We start from the raw sequence: 6,805 nt of genomic DNA, 5'->3' as shown, positions 1-6,805 counted from the left end.
GAGTAAAAACAAATAACCTGTCACAAACACAGTTCAGTTTCTTTTATTGCAGCATAAATTGGATAAGACACAAATGTTACCAATCAAATTCAAAGCATGGACTTAACTTATGTGTATTATGAAGTTCAAAAACAAAAAGAAAGCAATCATTGGGAATACAAAAAAAAAATAGCTTTTTGATTTTTTCCGTAACTATTTCACCGTCTTCTATTCTATTTTCCTCTTTCCTTTATTATTAGTCCAGTAATTGTAGTAAGAAAAAGGCTGTTTTTTTCTGCAAAATTAATACCCAAGATTTATATTTATAAGTGTTCATTATAAATGATGTCTTGAAACACTCTTATTTTCCTACCTTAGCTTTCCCACTTTGGGGTCTGAAGGTTAAAGGGAAGAATATTTTGGTTTAGGAGTAGAATTGATTTTCTTCACCAAAGGCAAGTGAAGCATTGTTTCCGATGTAATTTTTATAATGAATTAAGCGAAACCAAAGTAAAATCTACAGGTTTTAGAGTTTAAAACTTATAGCGGTTTTTATGTGTTTCATGCCATTTATTAATTTGATATTATTGAAATATTATTTTTTTTTTTTTCAAATTTTTCATCATATTAAAATTGTAGTAAAGTATATTTTTATGATCTCATTTGCTTAATAATTGTTTTTAAAATAATTTGAAATAGTTACATTATGATAAAAAAAAATAGCTTACTTCGTAATTCTAAGATTTCTCAGTGATTTGTTCACTTTCGAATAAACTTGTTCCAAATATATCCTGGCTATTTATATTAATTCAGATTATTTATATTGTTTTTTATTTTTTTATTTATTTATTTATTTTATACCATGTCGGGATATTTTTTCATAATCAGTTGATTTTTATACAAATCTATTGTTCAATATTTACTCCATATCGGAATTGTACATAACAATGCTTAACTCTGAAGCTCAATATCTAGCAATATCAAAATTCGCATTTGACGTGTTTTTTTAGTGATACTAATCGTCATTTTTGTTAGAAGAAGAGAAAATTAAACTAATTAAAAGATTTTGAAAGGGATTGTAAGATCAGAAAGGGAGTGCTAGATTTTATTCACGAAACTAACTATTTTTTCTCTAAGTTTTATTATTAATCACATTTTTTGTCCACAGATGGTGCTATCGTCTGTAAATGATGATCGATGGATAAGATATATTCTCTGATGCATGCCAGATAATTCTAATTGAATTATTTGCACGGATGTCAGTTTTTAGGCTGTTTTACATTATTTTTGAAAATAATACGCATTTCAGAAACTTGTTTTATTGTTTTCCCAGTTATCACGCTATTTGTTGACAAAATTTATAAATAAATTTCACATTTTGTAAAAATTTATCTTGGTTTTCTACGCATAATGCTGCAGGGCGTAAATTTCTATCACCTTTTCTTATTCTTTTATTAGCTATAAATCTTTAATGCAATTTTTTTTTTGTTTATAAAATGGTGCTTAAATAATAAAATCAAAGTATAGCTTTAATAAAAATTAAATATTAGTAATAATAACATTGTAATAACGTTTCATGTATTTCAGGCTATACTTTAAAAACAATCAATAATTTTTTTGGGAGATGCTTTTAATTTAATAGTTGACTTTTGGTTACAAAAATAAATGCTTTTTGTACTTTTTGTTTTACCTCTTTTGCACCGTTGGATGGAGAAAGAAACAATTTAGAATCAGAAAAGCGCGTTTCGCATATCATACTGTACGCCGTAAGACCATGAAGGGAACATCGCGTGGTCAGCTTTATGTGAACACTGTACAGAAGGAGTTAAGGTAAATAAATAGAAGCTTTCTTATAATAGGTTCTTGCTTCTATACCCCCCGAAGCTGTAGTGTTTCTATTTCCGTGCAATTATTTGTACATTATTAACGTTGTTTTGTAGGCAAAGAAAGGCAAAGTATACTTTTTCTCCAGTTGATAAGGTGCATCTTTTAAATAAAAATGACTGAAATAAAGAAAACAGTTAATTTTGTGTTAATTTCTTCCTTTGCAAATAATAATCTTATTTATACTCTATCAGAAATATAATCTCAAATTCACCTTTTTTTAAAATCTATTAAAATGTATTTTTTGCTGTTCTAAGTACTGCGAAACAGTCATTAGTTATTTCGTATATAGTCTTGTTTATACTGATACAACCAAGTTTTAAAATCCTACTGCCTCCTTTATATTATTTTTTATGCATTTTTTAGCTAATATGTCCTCAAAGAATAATCTATAATAATCAGTTCTGTTTTGGTTATACTTTTAAGTCACTGTGCCAAAAAATGGCTCGGCCAAATTTGATTAGAATTTGAAAACATTTTTTTCCAATGCCTGTCTGATTGATACTCATCAATCAGGTATCCATAGGGCAGATTTTTTGACCACTGTTTCAGAGGCACCATATTAGGTGGGCCAGCGTTGCTCCCATAATAAGGACAGATAGTACGGAAAATGACAGAACATCCATGCCTTTTTCCTTGATTCGAACCCAGGACCTCTCTGATGTGAGGTCAGCTCCCTGACCATTACATTCTAATCGGGTCGATGAATAAGAATACATGCATATACGTACGTACAAGTAAGTACATATGCGTACAGGCTGATAGGATAAAATCAAAGCAGACTATGTAGTTTTAATATCTTATTTTAGCTACAATTTTTGCTCCATTAGTTATAATCCTTCACATTCTACAACATTTTTAATTTCTGAATTCATAAAGAAAAATTGCAGAAGTTTCACTGAATAGTTTAGTTAACTTCTTTTATGGTTCATCATAATTCATATTATTTTTAAATGTATCAAGAAACTATTAAATTTTAACCTAAATAAAGACATAAATAAAAGAAAAATTTAAAGTATCCTTCAAGAAATTGTAGTTTCAAATGATGTTTTTTAGTCTTCTACGGCAAAATTTTACTCTCACACAAATTTTAACAAAAGAAGAAACAAGAGTTAAAACAAATGATCTGTCAAAAACAGAATTAATTGCTTTTCCTTTTTTTTCGAAACAAAACTTTACCATTACTAAAGGTATTACCCTACCATTCTACTTTAAAAAGTAGTCTCAATAACTCAATTTTTGCTTGCCTTGATAATTTTGAAACTGGAATAATTTATATTTTGAAATAAAATAAATGAGGATTTATAGCTTAATTCATTACTTCACGTCTCTTCTTTACTATAAATGATGTATATTCTTTGAATTTCTATGTCCTTCATAAAAATTTATTTTTCTATGAACAGAAAGTGTTCTAAGGAATTGTTCACCGTCCTTTGTAACTATTTGGTTAGACTAAAAGGTAACTGCAGTATATTCAACTAAATATTATTAAATATTTTGATGAAAGGGATTAACATTTTCTGAGTTGAATCCATGTACAAATCATGTTCTTTTTTTTAAAAAAAATTATTTTATTTCAGAATGAGAGAAATAAGGAAATAAAAATTTAAAAATTCAAGATGCAACTTTAAGAAAATTCGAGAAGGAATTCGTGGTGCTACTTTAAATAAAAAGTAAGAGAAAAATATTTATGTAACTTGCATTTGTTAATTCACTTAATTATTAATTTAATATTCATTAATTAAATCGCTATTCATAATGCTCCGAAAAACACAATCTGGTGGCAGATTTTAAACAGTATCTGGGCGACAAGTCCTGAACAGTTTTCCATGCAATTAAATTTTTTAGAATTTGTTAATAGAGAAACTTCGGTTTATAAGTCTGTAAAAAAGAAATGTAGCTTTCTTTCGTCTACTCCACATTTTTTTCTTTGCAAATCTTTTTCGTTCTTAATAAACCTTTCATATAAAATATATTCAAAATTTGTCATAATCACCCAATTTACCATACTTTTTAAAGATATTTATAGCATTTTTCGTGCCAATATTTTTCTTGAGAGTGTGCTATTTTCTCCAAGGCTATTAAAAAGATAAATTTTTTGGACCAGTTCCAACTTTCTTCATGACTTCATTTCTTCTGAGTAGTTAACTTAGTTGCATATGCAACATAACAAAAAAAACTGATATTAATTAGAAAATTATTTTTAAACTAGTAGGGTAAACCAACCATTGAAGGAACACTACCCAGTGAAGGAACATTTCATATATATTGATTAAAAATAAGAATTCGAAAGTTTTTCCTTAGATTTATTGGAAACAATAGCTTACTGCCAAACAATAGGAAGTCATCTAGCAATGTTTTGGATTACCTGGTCAAATAGACTTCTCTGGAAAAATTTTTGAATTTGTTATTATCTCTGCAACACCTTGTTTCTTTGAAAAAATTATAAGGTGAGTGTTTGTATTTATATGTTTGAAGTGGAATTAATTGCATGTAATAGTTTTATTTTTCTCACTGTGAAAAAGAGAATTCAAAATATAGTTATTGAAGTTACGTTTTATTTTTTTTAAAGCACCATAGCATAATCAAGTACTGAGATAAGGGGGTGTTTATTCACTGGATCACCAAACGATGAAAAACCAGTGAAGGAACAAGTGTTTCTATACTGTTTTTTTTCTAACTTAATGAAAATAAAAAATAAACTTTAATTTTCTTTTACCTTTAGTGATGTTCTGCATCAAAAATATGTTAAAAATACGAAAAACAACTTCTAACCTGTTCCATCACTTGATCTTCTTACCACTCGTTATTTGAACCTCCAAAACGTTAAAAAAATATTATGCAAGTTCTGTAAAAAAACTTTTACACAATTTGCAATTAGTAACAAATATGTTGACACTGTCATATAACTAAAATTACGAATTTTGAAATTAATATGATTTTTTAAAAGGCAAGCGAAGCCTAAGTGTTCCTTCACTGGTTAGTTTATCCTAAATTATTTTTTGTAAATAGTATTTTGAATCAAATTATCCTATTTGATATTTAAAAAAAATAATACATATTAATGAATTTAGTAAAAAAAGGAGTCATAGAATACTTTCTTCAACATATTTGCCTGCAGATAGTACAAATCAATAATAATTGTTCGACTAAATGGATAAACGCAAAAATTAGGCTTCTTAGCAATAAACTAGAAATAATCTCGCATCTACACAAGTTAAAAATAAAGACTAAAATAATTTGCCCTTCAATCGAATATGAGGTGTTCGATTGATACACAAAACGCTTTTGTCTCGAACTGACTACAATGCTGAAGAAAAATGTCCCCAATCGTAGACAGACCATGGGTTAAAGACAATTTATTGTTGAAAAGTTTTTGTGGTTTTCGTCTTCATTTAATTCATTTCTTTTTATATACTTTTTAATCGGTTAATTTTTTCAGAAATTAAGCCATTTGTCAGTTAGTTGATTTGCTTTCTCACTTCTGACCATTTCTTCATTTTCTCAGTTACAGTAAGGCCGCTTTTTCATTACACGACATGATACCGAGAAAACGGAGGCATTGGTTGTCTCATGATACAGGATCTAGTAAGATACATTGCAGAAGCATACGAATTTTCCCACTCAACGATACGATATCGTTTATGGAAATGACTTATCGACAAGCACCCATGTATTCCATCAAATCGCGCCGATATTTTTTTTTACCTTTTGTATCTGCTTTTACTCTTCTGTTTTATATTTTACTAAGATATCAGTGCTAGTTAAAATTAACTCGTATTTGTTTGCTTTAAGAAATATATAATTTAATTACAAATAATATAATTTGTTTAGTATCCACGATGCGTGAAATTATGCTTTAAATTTTGGATAAATTTCAACAATTATTTTCAATTAATAAACATAGATGGCACTACTACTATTCTGTACTTATATAGATTATCTGTAAAATTATATATATATATTAATTGATAAATTAATTTGCTTTTAAAATTCGTTAAGAAAATCATTTTATTTTCTACTTCTTCCTTAAATTCTTCATGGAAGGTTTTAATAATAATTCTGATCGACCGGTCTGTGTAGGGGGCATGGAACTGTCCTTGCATCAGAAAGGTCCTGGGTTCGAATCCCGGGTAAGGCATGGATGTTTCTTTCCCTCTCTGTGTGTTCTATGTCCTTTCTCCTTTGTTTGTTAATATGTGTGAATGTGACCCGCCCTATAAACGGGTTGTGGTTGTGTGAATAGCGTGGCAAAAGTCGAATTCCTGGGCATAGATGGCGCCACTGAAAAACAGGAACAATCGCAACCCCACTGCCTAAACAGGCATACGACAAAAAAAATAATAATTCTGCTACAAGAAACAAACAAAAAAAAAACGAAAAAGAAAAAAAAAACGTAATCTACTACGGTCAGCTGAAAAAGCGTCAGTCGAACCCTCCGACAACAATAGTATCGTTCCGTCATGTCATTACCGATTTGATAATCGTCTCGTATGATGAAAAAGCGTTTCATCAACTGATTTTAGTATCACTTTCACAGTCTTTTAAAATGAAAAATAAGAAAAATCCTAAAAAAAATCATGTCTGAAATAAACTAATAAAATTCAATTCAAAATGAGCGCTGCCATAAACCAACATATTACGTACGTAAAATGCAACATAGATTTTGAAAATTATAGTGTAAACTTCTGAAAAAAAATTTAAAGACAAATATACTTCTTATGAAATAAGTTGACAAAACCAAACGTTTCTCTTAACAATGAAAAATATTACATGGCTCGCTCTATCACATAATGCCTGCCAAATTTTAGATATTCATACCATTCTGACTTGCAATATAAGTCTGAAATTATTTTAAATTTGCTCGATTACATTTTCCCTTTAAAAAATTTTTAATATATTTTTTTTTAAAATTTAGCAACAGTATTGTAAATCAAAAACA

Source organism: Parasteatoda tepidariorum, chromosome 10 (genome assembly GCF_043381705.1).
Source record: "Parasteatoda tepidariorum isolate YZ-2023 chromosome 10, CAS_Ptep_4.0, whole genome shotgun sequence".
In the NCBI taxonomy this organism is placed as follows: domain Eukaryota; kingdom Metazoa; phylum Arthropoda; class Arachnida; order Araneae; family Theridiidae; genus Parasteatoda; species Parasteatoda tepidariorum.
The sequence above is the reverse complement of the archived record's forward strand: the minus strand, read 5'-3'. Positions refer to the sequence as shown.